The sequence below is a fragment of the Physeter macrocephalus genome, chromosome 2 (assembly GCF_002837175.3).
Source record: "Physeter macrocephalus isolate SW-GA chromosome 2, ASM283717v5, whole genome shotgun sequence".
NCBI classification, from domain to species: domain Eukaryota; kingdom Metazoa; phylum Chordata; class Mammalia; order Artiodactyla; family Physeteridae; genus Physeter; species Physeter macrocephalus.
In genome coordinates this window covers 28,220,617-28,232,664 of record NC_041215.1, presented here as the reverse complement: position 1 = coordinate 28,232,664, position 12,048 = coordinate 28,220,617, and positions in this window count along the sequence as shown.

The following is a 12,048-nucleotide window of genomic DNA, read 5'->3' as shown; positions in this document are numbered from 1 at the left end:
GAGATCGCTCACTGAATGAACTGTAGGAGGGTGGTTTAACAGTATTAATCTCTGAGTTCTTTCATCATATCATGGGTTTTTCATTTCTCCCATAACCTCTGTAAGCTATTTGCTGTGTAAAACTCTCTCTTTTTGAAACTGCTAGCATTTCTTTTTTTTTTTTTTTTCCTGCCTGGACACTAACAGACACAGTTCCAAATTCAGGAGGGAGGGAAAGGGGTGCTATTTACTGTCCCTCTAAAACCTCAACAACCCTCTCAATAATGTCTTAGTTAAGACTCTTGTTTGCAAGATACACAATTGAATTCAAGGTAGAAGAAAGGCAAGCAGGTAAAGAATGTATTAGGAAGAATCTGGAATAGTTCACCAAACTCAGGAGAGAAGGATCATCAGGCCTCCCCAAGGCCTGAAAATTGAATGTGGAAATGGCTAGAAACCCCAGGCAGGGCTCTGCCTGCATCTCTCTTCTCTGTTTCTCTAAGCATCATGCTCTGTTTCTGCAGACGGTCTTTCTTTTTCATGAGCAGAAGCTGGTCTAAGATACGGTCCTGTCTCCCTTGAGTATTCATCCCCTTGGGGTAAGAGTCCTGATGAAGCAGAATGGCTAGCTTTCACTTTTAATTTCATACTCACAAGAGGTAAATTTTGATTGGCTTGGCTTAGATCAGTTTCCCCCTCCTGATCCAATCTGTGGGCAATGACGCAGAGGTCAGGGAGCCCACAGCTGGCTCCCCAGGTGTTGGAATGGAGACTAGAGAAAGGGGCTCATTATGGGCTGGGTCTGGAGTTCTCAACTGGGGGAAGTTTTTTCCCCCAGGAGAAATTTGGCATGTCTGAAGACATATTTGGTTGTTAGAAAAGAGTGGTCACTACTGTCGTTACTGTGGTCTAGTGGGTAGAGGCCACAGATGTGGCTAAACATTCCAAGATGCACAGACCAGCCCCCTCACCACCAGCCTCATCCACAACAGAGAATTAGTTGACCCAAAAAGCCAACAGTGCTGAGGCTGAGAACCCCTGAGCTGTGCTAACTTCCCAAAACTAGAACTGATGAATACCAGCCCAGTACTGGCAAGGGAGTGGGGGAGAACATGGGAGAAGGGAGAGAAGCCAGAAAAATAAGTAATAATTGCTACGTTTAGTCAGCTTTTACTATGTTCTAAACGCCATATTGTGTTTAACCATCTTTTCATTGATTCTTCACAACAGTCCTACAAAGCAAGTAATATTATCTCTGATTTATGGAAAACCAAATACAACTCTCACTCCAAAGCTCATATTCTTATCTAGAAACTAAAAGGTGAGAATGAAAAATCACCTTATCTTGTGGGACTTTACCTGTGTTCACGTAAAGGAGCAAGAAAGATATAAACAGATTCTTAAGTACTCAACTTGTGCATCTAACAAGTGAAGGTAAATAATAACATCACTGTCATCGGCTTCCAGGAAGCACTGGAAAAGTGACTGTCAGATCACACCGCCCATTACAGGGATTTGAATGTAACATAAGTAGCTACACAAATATGCAGGCTCATGTGATGAGGATGGAGAGTAGAAAACTCAGTACGCTGGGACAAAACAAAGGGTCCTAAGGCTGGTGTTCTCATGGCTTCCTCCCTCCCAGACTTGTAGGTCCGGCACTCAGTCCATACTGAGTCCATTTCCACACCTTTGGATAAGAATGAACACACCAGATTTGTAGGATTGTGATGGAAATTAAAATCAGAAATGTGTATAAAGCAGGGGCTGGCAATTGGGTCCAATACGGCCCATTGCCCGCTTTGGTAAATAACATTTTATTGGAACACTGCCATGCTGTTGAACTTACGTGTTATCTATGGCTGCCTTTGTGCTACCATAGCAGAACTGTGTAGTCATGACAGAGATTCGGGGTATGTGGTCTACCTGTCCAAAAGATTTAGTCTCTGCCCATTTCCAGAAAACATTTGCTAACTCCTGGTGCAAAGCCATGGTTCACTTGACCCAAGGGGTGATGGACCCCTCTATTCATACTGAGAGATTTTCCTCCACGTTTGTTTGATCACAGACTTGTTCAAGGTGTTCTAGCCAAACTGGCCTTCAGCACTGTCCAAGTGGTGATCTAAGCACAGAATTAAATGATACAGTGAAAGACAACCAGATAAGCACACATTTACCCACAAGAGGTGGAGATGGTTCACTTTTGCTCTGCAGTAGAATGTAGGCAGGAGAGGAGTTTGGACTGTACAGTACTAATTACGAGGCAAGAGATATGGGGAGAAAAAGAGGTTCAAATCTTAGCTACTCTGCCTGTTAGTTGTGTGATATTTTGGTCAAATTTCTTTAAATCGCTGGTCATCAGTTTTCTCCTCTATAAAATGGGATGAAAATTATTACCTTTTTGTGGATTAAATGAAATAATCTATGTAAGAACTGAATAAACATTAAAATGTGGTAAATAAATGTTGTAATAATAATACACTTGTTGCACACATATTTACTGAGTACTTTTTATTTATTTATTTATTTATTTATTTATTTTTGCTGCGTTGGGTCTTCGTTTCTGTGCGAGGGCTTTCTCTAGTTGCGGCGAGCGGGGGCCACTCTTCATCGTGGCACGTGGGCCTCTCACTGGTGCGGCCTCTCTTGTTGCGGTGCACAGGCTCCAGATGCGCGGGCTCTGTAGTTGTGGCTCACGGGCCTAGTTGCTCCGCGGCATGTGGGATCTTCCCAGACCAGGGCTCGAACCCCTGCATTAGCAGGCATATTCTCAACCACTGCGCCACCAGGGAAGTCCTTACTGAGTACTTTTTATAGAGATAGTTCAGGTTAAGTTTCTGGCCCCACTTTCTCCCCCATGGCGCTAAAATACTGTAATATGTGCTAGAATTTATTGAATGTTCCCTATATGCTCTGCTATGTTCTAAGTGCTTTATTTGTATTGACAAATTTAATCCTCACAGCAGCCCTTTGAGATGTGTACTATTATTGTCAATTCTATGTTGGAGATAAGGAAACTAAGGCACAGAGAAGTTAAGTGGATTGCCCAAGGTCACACAGCTAAGAAGTTAGGCTGAGTTAAGACGATGCACACAAGTCTAGCTGTAGAGCCCACAGTCTAAACAATGCTCTGAGCATCATGTTTACCAGTAATTCATTTTAAGTCCAGATGGTCTCCACTGTTGAGGGTTCTGGTGTGTCTGGGTATGTGTGCTGAACTTACCTGGCTCCAGGTATGGCTTTTGGCATGAGGTCTGTGGGGTCTTTAGGAACAGAGCCACGCAGTACTAACACATGCCTAGCTTCCAGAGTTGTGCAGGAATTCTCAGTGAGGTGAGGAAGGGGTTACCAGATACTAGGCTTCAGAATGCATGTCCATACCGTAGAGAAAGAGAGAAAGAACTGTTTCTCTATGATCTGAATTGCTTGGTACCCGTTATGGGCTGAATCACGTATCCCCAAAATGCCCTAATCCTAGTACCTTAGTATGTGACTATATTTGGAGAGAGGGTCTTCAAAGAGGGAACTAGGTTACAATGGGGTTTTTAGGGTGGCCTCTAGTCCAATTTGACTGGTGTCCTTTATAGGAAGGGGAGAGTAGGACCTAGAGAGAGACAGCAGGGTTGGGCATGCACAGAGAGAAGACCGTGCCAGGACAAACGAGAGAAGGCAGCCATCTGCAAGCCAAGGGGAGAGGCCTCGGGAGAAACCAACCCTGCTGACACCTAGATCTTGGACTTCCAGCTTCCAGAATTGGGAGAAATTAAATTTCTGTGGCTTAAGCCAACCCTTCTGTGGTACTTTGTTGTGGCAGCCTGAGCAAAGAAATACAGTCTCCCAGCAATCCACCCCTGGGACACCTTTACTTGAGTTCAGAACAGAGTTGGGAGTCTTTGTCACCCTGCCATACACCACAGAGCAGATTTGAGTTCTGGGATGTTCGCGGTGTCACCAGCTGAGAAATGCTGAGCTGGGAATCAACAAGAGGGTCTTGACACCCAGAAGGGCAGCACGATGGAGTGACGGTGCCTGCCGTGCTGAATGGAGCAATTTTCAGAGAATGCCATCACCGTAAAGAGCAGTGGGACAGAGACAGCCCCGCCGGGTGGCAGGAGGACATGGCCATGGCCAGCAGAATGGCACAGACTCCAGGAAAGGGCGGCCTATGTCACACATGCCTCTGGAGATTTTAAACACTCTTTTTTTTTTTTTTGCTGTGTGCGGGCCTCTCACTGCTGTGGCCTCTCCAGTTGCGGAGCACAGGCTCCGGACGCGCAGGCTCAGCGGCCGTGGCTCACGGGCCCAGCCGCTCCGCGGCACGTGGGATCCTCCCGGACCGGGTCACGAACGCGTGCCCCCTGCATCGGCAGGCGGACTCTCAACCACTGCGCCACCAGGGAAGCCCCTTAAACATTCTTAAGAGGGAATTTTCAGGAAGCTGGGCTTCATGCATCGGCAGTTTGGGGAAGTGAGCCAGAAAGATTAGGTATTAATATCAGCTCTCCCACATATGTACCCAGAGGGTGTTGAGGCTTGGGGTCCACACAGCTGACCCCAGAGCAAATGCCTATGAAGATCTATCTGAAAAGCTAAAGGAGGTATATTGGAAGAAACAAAATGACAGGCAAATAATGGTGAATCAGGGGGGAAATAAGGGGGAGGAGATTTGAGCAAGAAGTAGAAAGGGCGGGCCCAGGGAGGTAGATTTAAACCCATCCAACCACCTTCCAGAGTTATTAAGGAGGCCTTAATTGAAAGGACTTTGTAAAGACGACAAGCTATGTAGATGTTTATTAAGTAAGAAAGCTGAACTTTATTCAAGATGAACACAGGCAGGAATTCAAGGGCATGAGTAGGAAATGCACTTGGAGGAAAACAATTAATAGGCTAGAGAAAGAGAGCAAAGCAAATTGGGCAGATTAAAAAGGAGCCAGTTAAAAAAAGAGGGGTGAGGGGAGAGATTCAGTGTAAGTGTTCTTCAGATGGAAGGAGAGGAAAAATTAGTGATGTGTTGACCTTCCCGTGAAGGAGCAGATAGAGTGTGAGACCCAGCTTAACTCCCAGACTGGAAGAATGGCTCTGGAGAAGGCTGCTGTTTACACCATAAACAGGGAGCTGGTGGAGTGGTGGGGAGTCGAGTGAGAGACCCAGTGAAACTCCCCCTGAGAGCGAGGCTTTCTGTCCTCCAGCCGTCCACTTTTAATCAGTGGTGAAGATTGGAAGTTAAAGGTAAGAGTCAAACGCCCCTGTTTCCTCTCCTCTGCTGACCCAGTCCTGGAGGCAGGTAGAGAGGGCACTGGACGGCTCACTGACTTTGGAAACAGCATATCTTTCCTACAAAGTGACCGAGACACTTAATACCCATTATTCCTGTTTTTATAAAGGGGAGAAGACTTCCCTGTCTCTAGGAGAGCATAATAATGGAGGGACATCCCAGCGTCTCTCGGCCCCCAGTCCTCTCCTCTGCCTGCATGGAGGAGGAGTGACATAGGGTTGGTGGAGTTGGGTAGCCCCAGCTCCTGCCTGCTTTCTTCTCCTCCCAGATATGCCTGTTAAATCTCTCCCTGCTCTTATTCCATGTAGCAATATGCTCTGGGTGGAATATGATCTCCGTCCAGCTCTCTCGAACCTGCTCTCCCTAAGTGAGGTATGATGCAGGTCGCAAGTCTTGCTGAAGATGGTGGGATAAGTGTGTCCCAGAGTCTGCTCTGTAGACTTAGCTTTCCCCCCAGCAGGTCCCAAGATCTAGATTAAGGATGTAGTGGGAGGACTAAAGCATATCTTTCAGCACAGGTTCACTGATGAAAATCTTCATCTGTGTCTGGTATGTGCTCTCAATTGCTTAAGAATTTAGAAGAGAAGAGTCTGTGACTATTTTGCAATAACTATGTAAATCACCGATAAACTACTTACTGCCTAAATAGCCATCGGAAAATCACTTCTTTCTGTGAGCCTCAGTTTATTCATCTGTGAAGTCAAGAAAAATAATTTCTGTCAAGCCAAGAAAATAATTATTCAAGAATAATAATTTTAATTCTCAAAAGGCTCTTCTGAGAATTAATAGTGTATGTGAAGGCCACAAATTATAGTTAGCATACATATAGTTAGCATCTGTTCATCTCATGTAATTTGGAGCATTTCTTCCAAATATTCTATATTTTAGTTTCCCCAACTTTAAAAATGATGTTGCTAATATTTATCCCTTTTTGACAAGCATAAGAGTGGGATTCTTGGCAGTTACTAACTAAAGTGGAATAGCTTCCATCTCAGGCCAGACAAAATTCTATAACTTGAAGGGTCCAGCCACTGCTTTGTGTCATACCTATGCAAACCAGTGAACATACAGTTTGATTTAAAAAATGCTCAAGTTTGAGATGTTTTTAATGCTTTCAGTGCCAGATCTTTAGAAAATGATTAGTCCTGCTTGATTTAAAAAATGCTCAAGTTTGAGATGTTTTTAATGCTTTCAGTGCCAGATCTTCAGAAAATGATTAGTCCTGCAGCTTGAAGATAATGGCACAAAGTCTGGCTTTCCCGTTTTTCCTCTCCAGAATCACCCAAATGCAAAAATGACAAGTGAAGACACAATTTCTTCTTCAGTGAAAGCAGGAGAGAACCAAAACTCTGAACCATGAAAAAGGCAGGACTACAGAAGCCCAGGAGGGAGTATATAGTGAGGATGCCCCAGGCTGCAGATCTCTGAGTACACTTCTCCAAAGGCACGTACGCATTCTGCAGTACAAAATTTGAATCTCTTGTTTGCAGTAACATTAACAAAGTGCATGGACTGGTGACAGGAACTTTTATACACATAGTTTGGAACCAAGAAGCAGGTGAGGTGGAGCTAATTAATAAATCACACAGATAAGACATTTTGTTATCACAGCAAAGGGATATAGAGAGCCTTTCCTTGTAAACAGTCCCTCAGCTGCCTTGCTACTATTTCTAAGAGTCACTGGGGGCTAAAAGAATATGAGCACAAAATATTTATAATTAAAAATCTTGCTCCTCTGAGGTATAGTGCAGAACCCTCAGAAAGAACAACAGAGAATCTATACAAAAATACAAAAAAATTATATAAAGAAATAAAGAAGGAACGCAAATGAGGGATGAAAAGTACTCATTGGGATAATGTTTTCACATTATGAAAATTATGCCCAAACAATTTCTCATATAATTATAAAATTTAGCAAAGCAATCACTCCTATAAAATAGGAGCACCAGACAGAGATTCCAGAGCACAGTGTTGATGTTCCCTGGCAACAGAAGCATTTGGAGTGTGAGGGATTGGCGTTCGAGGAAAATCGTGAAGAAATAATAAGCTCAGCAAAAATGTTAAGATAAATCGGAAGTAGCTAAAAGGAAAATAAATGACACGGAAAAAATTTTATTTATTTTTAAATGTAAATTTAAACGTAAATTTTATTTATTTTTAAAAATAAATTTTAGGGCTTCCCTGGTGGCGCAGTGGTTGCGCGTCCGCCTGCCGATGCAGGGGAACGGGGTTCGCGCCCCGGTCTGGGAGGATCCCACATGCCGCGGAGCGGCTGGGCCCGTGAGCCATGGCCGCTGAGCCTGCGCGTCTGGAGCCTGTGCTCCGCGACGGGAGAGGCCACAACAGAGGGAGGCCCGCATACCACACACACAAAAAATAATAAAATAAATAAATAAATAAATTTTATTTTTTTTTAAATGTAAATTTAAAAATATATAGCATGTATTTTATCTTCTCAGAACAATTAATAAAAGTGTTAAAAATTGTATTTAATCCTCTTGGGAATGATTTGGGTTCTTCATTAGCAAAATCATGCACTGTCCTGTTGAAATACCATAGGCCATCTTTGGTGGTCATCAGTATTTTAAGCTGATTTTCTTCTCTAAATTGCTCAAGGATGTTATACCTTTGCTAACTCCTTTGATTTAGGTTTTCTTCTCATCCTATTGTCTTATTGTTCATTGTGATTTTCTTGTTTTCGATGTATCTGCTTCTTGTCTACCCCTCTCTACACATTTTCTAATTTACTATTTTTTTTAATGCTTTATAAGTTAAAAATACCCTATATAGCCAAATGTAACCACTGTGTAATAAATACAAGTTGATGATGATTTAGCAATGACCTCAGTCCCTAGCTTTTTATTTAAATTGCATGGAAGTTGGCATGTGGTATTTGTGACATCAAAGAGCTTTTCAGGGGCCCCTTTTGCTCGAGATGAGGTCCTAAATTGCTGAATTATCAAGAAAACTGACCTGCTGGAAAAGAAAGTACTGTTTTATTATGATTAGATTTATGAATAAAAATGTTTCAGTGTGTTATTCTAGTCATAGTTTTCCATTGCTGTTCTTTTGTTTATTTGTAGCTTTTCTTTCTTTCTTCCTTTCTTTCTTCCTTCCTCCCTCCCTCTTTCTTTCTTTCTTTCGGAGTAAATCTTTACTCTCTGAAATCACTAGACCAATGTGAATGAAATTTATAGAGTGAATTTTTTGGACACTATGCTGTAATTAACTACTTGGAATGGGGCTGGATAAAATAAAATACATCTTGGAACAGGGTTGGATAATATTGCGGATGTGTCTGAAAGTATGAGACTCAAGCTGTCTGGAATCAAGTTCTGGTTCTTCTAATTATTAGCTAGAAGACTAGGGGTGAGTAATTAAATATCTCTAAGTTTCAGTTTCCCCCTCTGTGTAAGATGATAATAAAAATGTCTATCTCAGAGGATAGATTGTGGCCACTTACCGTGCTGATGTATGTTTGGCGTTTAGTAGAGCTTGCTATGTAGTCACAGAAAGAATGCAATAAATGCCAGTGGAAATTATTCAAAACCTTACAGTCTAAATAAAAATCATAATACTAATGGGAGATAATATTTAAGAAATGAAACTCCGTTATGAAGGGCCATAAATAGGTTAAAAGTTTGTGCTCAGAATAGTTAAATGTTACAAAGTTAGAATTGTAAAGTTATATTAGGGAAAGGCTGGGTAAAATGTTCAGCTCTGTTATTGGGTTCTGAAATATGATTATTGTCCATTAAGCCCAAAATCTACAGGAAGAGATGAACATTGGGTGAGTTCAAAACTGTGAGCTTTCCTGCTTGTTCTCAGAGCAGGCTTTTTATCTGTTTTCCTCTTGACTGATAGAAGAGATGAAAGAAAGGGAAATAAAATGATTCCCAATAATATCTTGGAAGAGAATGTAGCTTAATAACAACTTGCTTAATAACAAGCAAGTCTAATGTAGGAGTGAGAGTAAGGGGAAGGGAGAAAAGCCTTCAGGACACTAGCTTTGTGTCTGACAAGATGAGGAAAGAGGAGGAAACTTATATAACGTGTTTTTCATCAGTCTTCCAGCAAACAGCTGAGCTGTGCTATCATTGCTTCGGAGAAGGAAAGAAAGCTGATTTTGACTCTGTGTGTGTGAAGGGACACCAGAGCACCCACTTACAGTGCTCACGTTTATTAAAGCACCTGAAGAGAGAGCAGAGACTTGAAGGGTGGAATCTGTTTGAATGCATTCTCAGGAAGTAATGCAGGATGCCAGCCCTCTGGGGCAGAAATCAAAGGCTCTTCATCAGAAGCTAATGCTTACAGGCATTTATTTATTTCTCATTTTAAAAAACTTGAGAAGAGGAAGGCAATGAGGCCTGGGGGAGAAGGCTGTGAACTGAGAAGCCTGTGCTTCAGAGGTCAGTAACTGTATAATCTTCCCTTCTGCCCGCAGGCCTCAGTTGCCTCACCTATACAGCAAGAGGGTTGAAGGGTTTGGCCTGTAGGATCCCTGAGTCCCTCTTCAGCCCCCAAATTCTATGATATATTGTAATGTCCAGAGAATCAATCTGTAATCCCACAATTTGTTCATTTCCCCCCCACTGTTGTTTTATTGTTGTTTTAGTTGCCATTTTTATCTCTCACTGTTTTCCTGAGCCTCTTTGTTTACAGGCAAACCCAGTGCACTTTTACCTCTCCGCCTTTGCTTAATCTGTGACCTTTCTTTACCTTTACTGCTTCTGCTTTAACAACTAGGTCTGTTTCAACAACACAGGTCTTTGGGACTCAACACAAATGTCTGTTGAAATAAACATCTAGGCCCAAGATGGAGTTAACTCTTGTCTGGAATGCCACTGTCAGCAGATGGAACTTTCACGTTCTTATAAATACTCCACTTGACCAGAAATGCAGTCACTCCAGGCAGCCCTCTCCCCAGATGCCTAGCCACTCCGTGCTCTACACTTATTTTTTTGTTCCTTGATGTTTCTAAATAAGGTCATATTGATACTGACCAGGGTTCTTGGCCTTCCCCAGTCAATAGAAATTGACTAGAGGCCAGACAAGAAATGCAGGCAAGGCTTTATTGGGGCCCCTGCTGCAGCAGCGGGGGAGTGAGAACAAACGACAGATTCCCTTGCTTGCTTGCTCCCTGGGGGGGTGGGGGGCAAGCTTGTTCCTTACATGGGGTGAGGGTAGGAGTGTGTCCAGGGGTCAGGCGGAAGGGGGGCTTAGGTGGTTTGTCCATGTCTTTGGTGGTGTTGAGTGCAGGGGGCGTGCTCAGTACCCTGCTTTTTCTCCCGGCACTCTGTTTCTGCTCCCGGCTCTTCAGAAGTGGTAGTTGGGTTGTTTTTTTGGTCTTTTTGTATCTCCTTGTCCATAATTTGCCCCAACTGCACATGCACACAGTTATTTGTGGTCCCTTATAGTTTCTTTGTATTAAGTTGCTTGAGGAGACAAGGAGACGTGTGTCCAGGGGCAAACCCTGCAGCAAAGGGTGTCAGGTCCCAGGTCCCGCCTGTCTCAATATATGCAACCCCAGCCAATCATGTTATCTCTGTGATGCTGCCTCTAACACTCTATAAAACTCGTTTTTGCCCAAGATCCCTCAGGAAGAGTGCTCCACTACTTATTAGGCACTGTACTCCTCTAATCCACAGATTGTTCTCCTTGAATAAAGGACATCAAGCTACATTGTTTTATTTTTGCCATTTGACATGTCCTTACTCTCCCCCCCAAAAGAAATGATATTTACTTCCCTGAATTTCAATAAAACTTCCCTCATACCCTCTTGAGGAACTCATTATATTCCTCATGATATTGTCATCGTTCATTTGTATATTGTCTTTCTGATTAGCAAGAGCAATAAACTCTCCAGTTCTTGGGACCACTGCGGATAAGGACATAGCTGTTATCACAATATTGAAATTTGACTATAACCTTTGGTAAAGAGTCACTCACCCCTTCCCTCAGGACACCCCATGTCCCCTCATTCAAAAAACTAGAAGGTCGGGCTTCCCTGGTGGCGCAGTGGTTGAGAATCCGCCTGCCAATGCAGGGGACACGGGTTCGTGCCCCGGTCCGGGAAGATCCCACATGCCGCGGAGCGGCTGGGCCCGTACAAACAAACAAACAAACAAACAAACAAACAAACAAACAAACAAACAAACAAACAAACAAACAAACAAACAAACAAACAAACAAACAAACAAACAAACAAACAAACAAACAAACAAACAAACAAAAAACTAGAAGGTTGACACCTGGCCCAACAGGGTCTACAGGATCCTGGCCCAGGCTATGGCTTTGTCCTTTCAAATGGGTTAGATGTTGTACAGTTATTAATTATTTGGAATGTCGTTCCTGCTCTGTATCTCCAAGCCCACAGTGTCCTGTACAGTAGCTTGCACCTAGTACATGATGAATACGTATTTGTTAAAGAAAAGAACCCAAGCTTGTTTCAACATTGTAAAAATTATAGGAAAAGAGTTAGGGGTGGGAGAGAGACAGAGAATGAGATATAATTGTTCCGTGAGTCAGTGTTTAAGTCCTGTCCCTTGACTTCAAAAGGCATCTAAGAATTTTGAAGGGACGGCAGTGAGTAGAGGAAGTAAAATTTGAAGATATTAAACAAAATTGGAGTGAAGTAAATGTATAATTGAGTAATGCACTGTGTAGCAGATTCTGGGCTTTTCAAGAGTTTGATGAAAGATGACCTGAGTTAGAGGAGTATTAAATAATACTGCCTCTGACCATGCCTCCTTTCATCTCCATTCCTTTTCTGTATCTCTCCAGGCTGCTCTGCT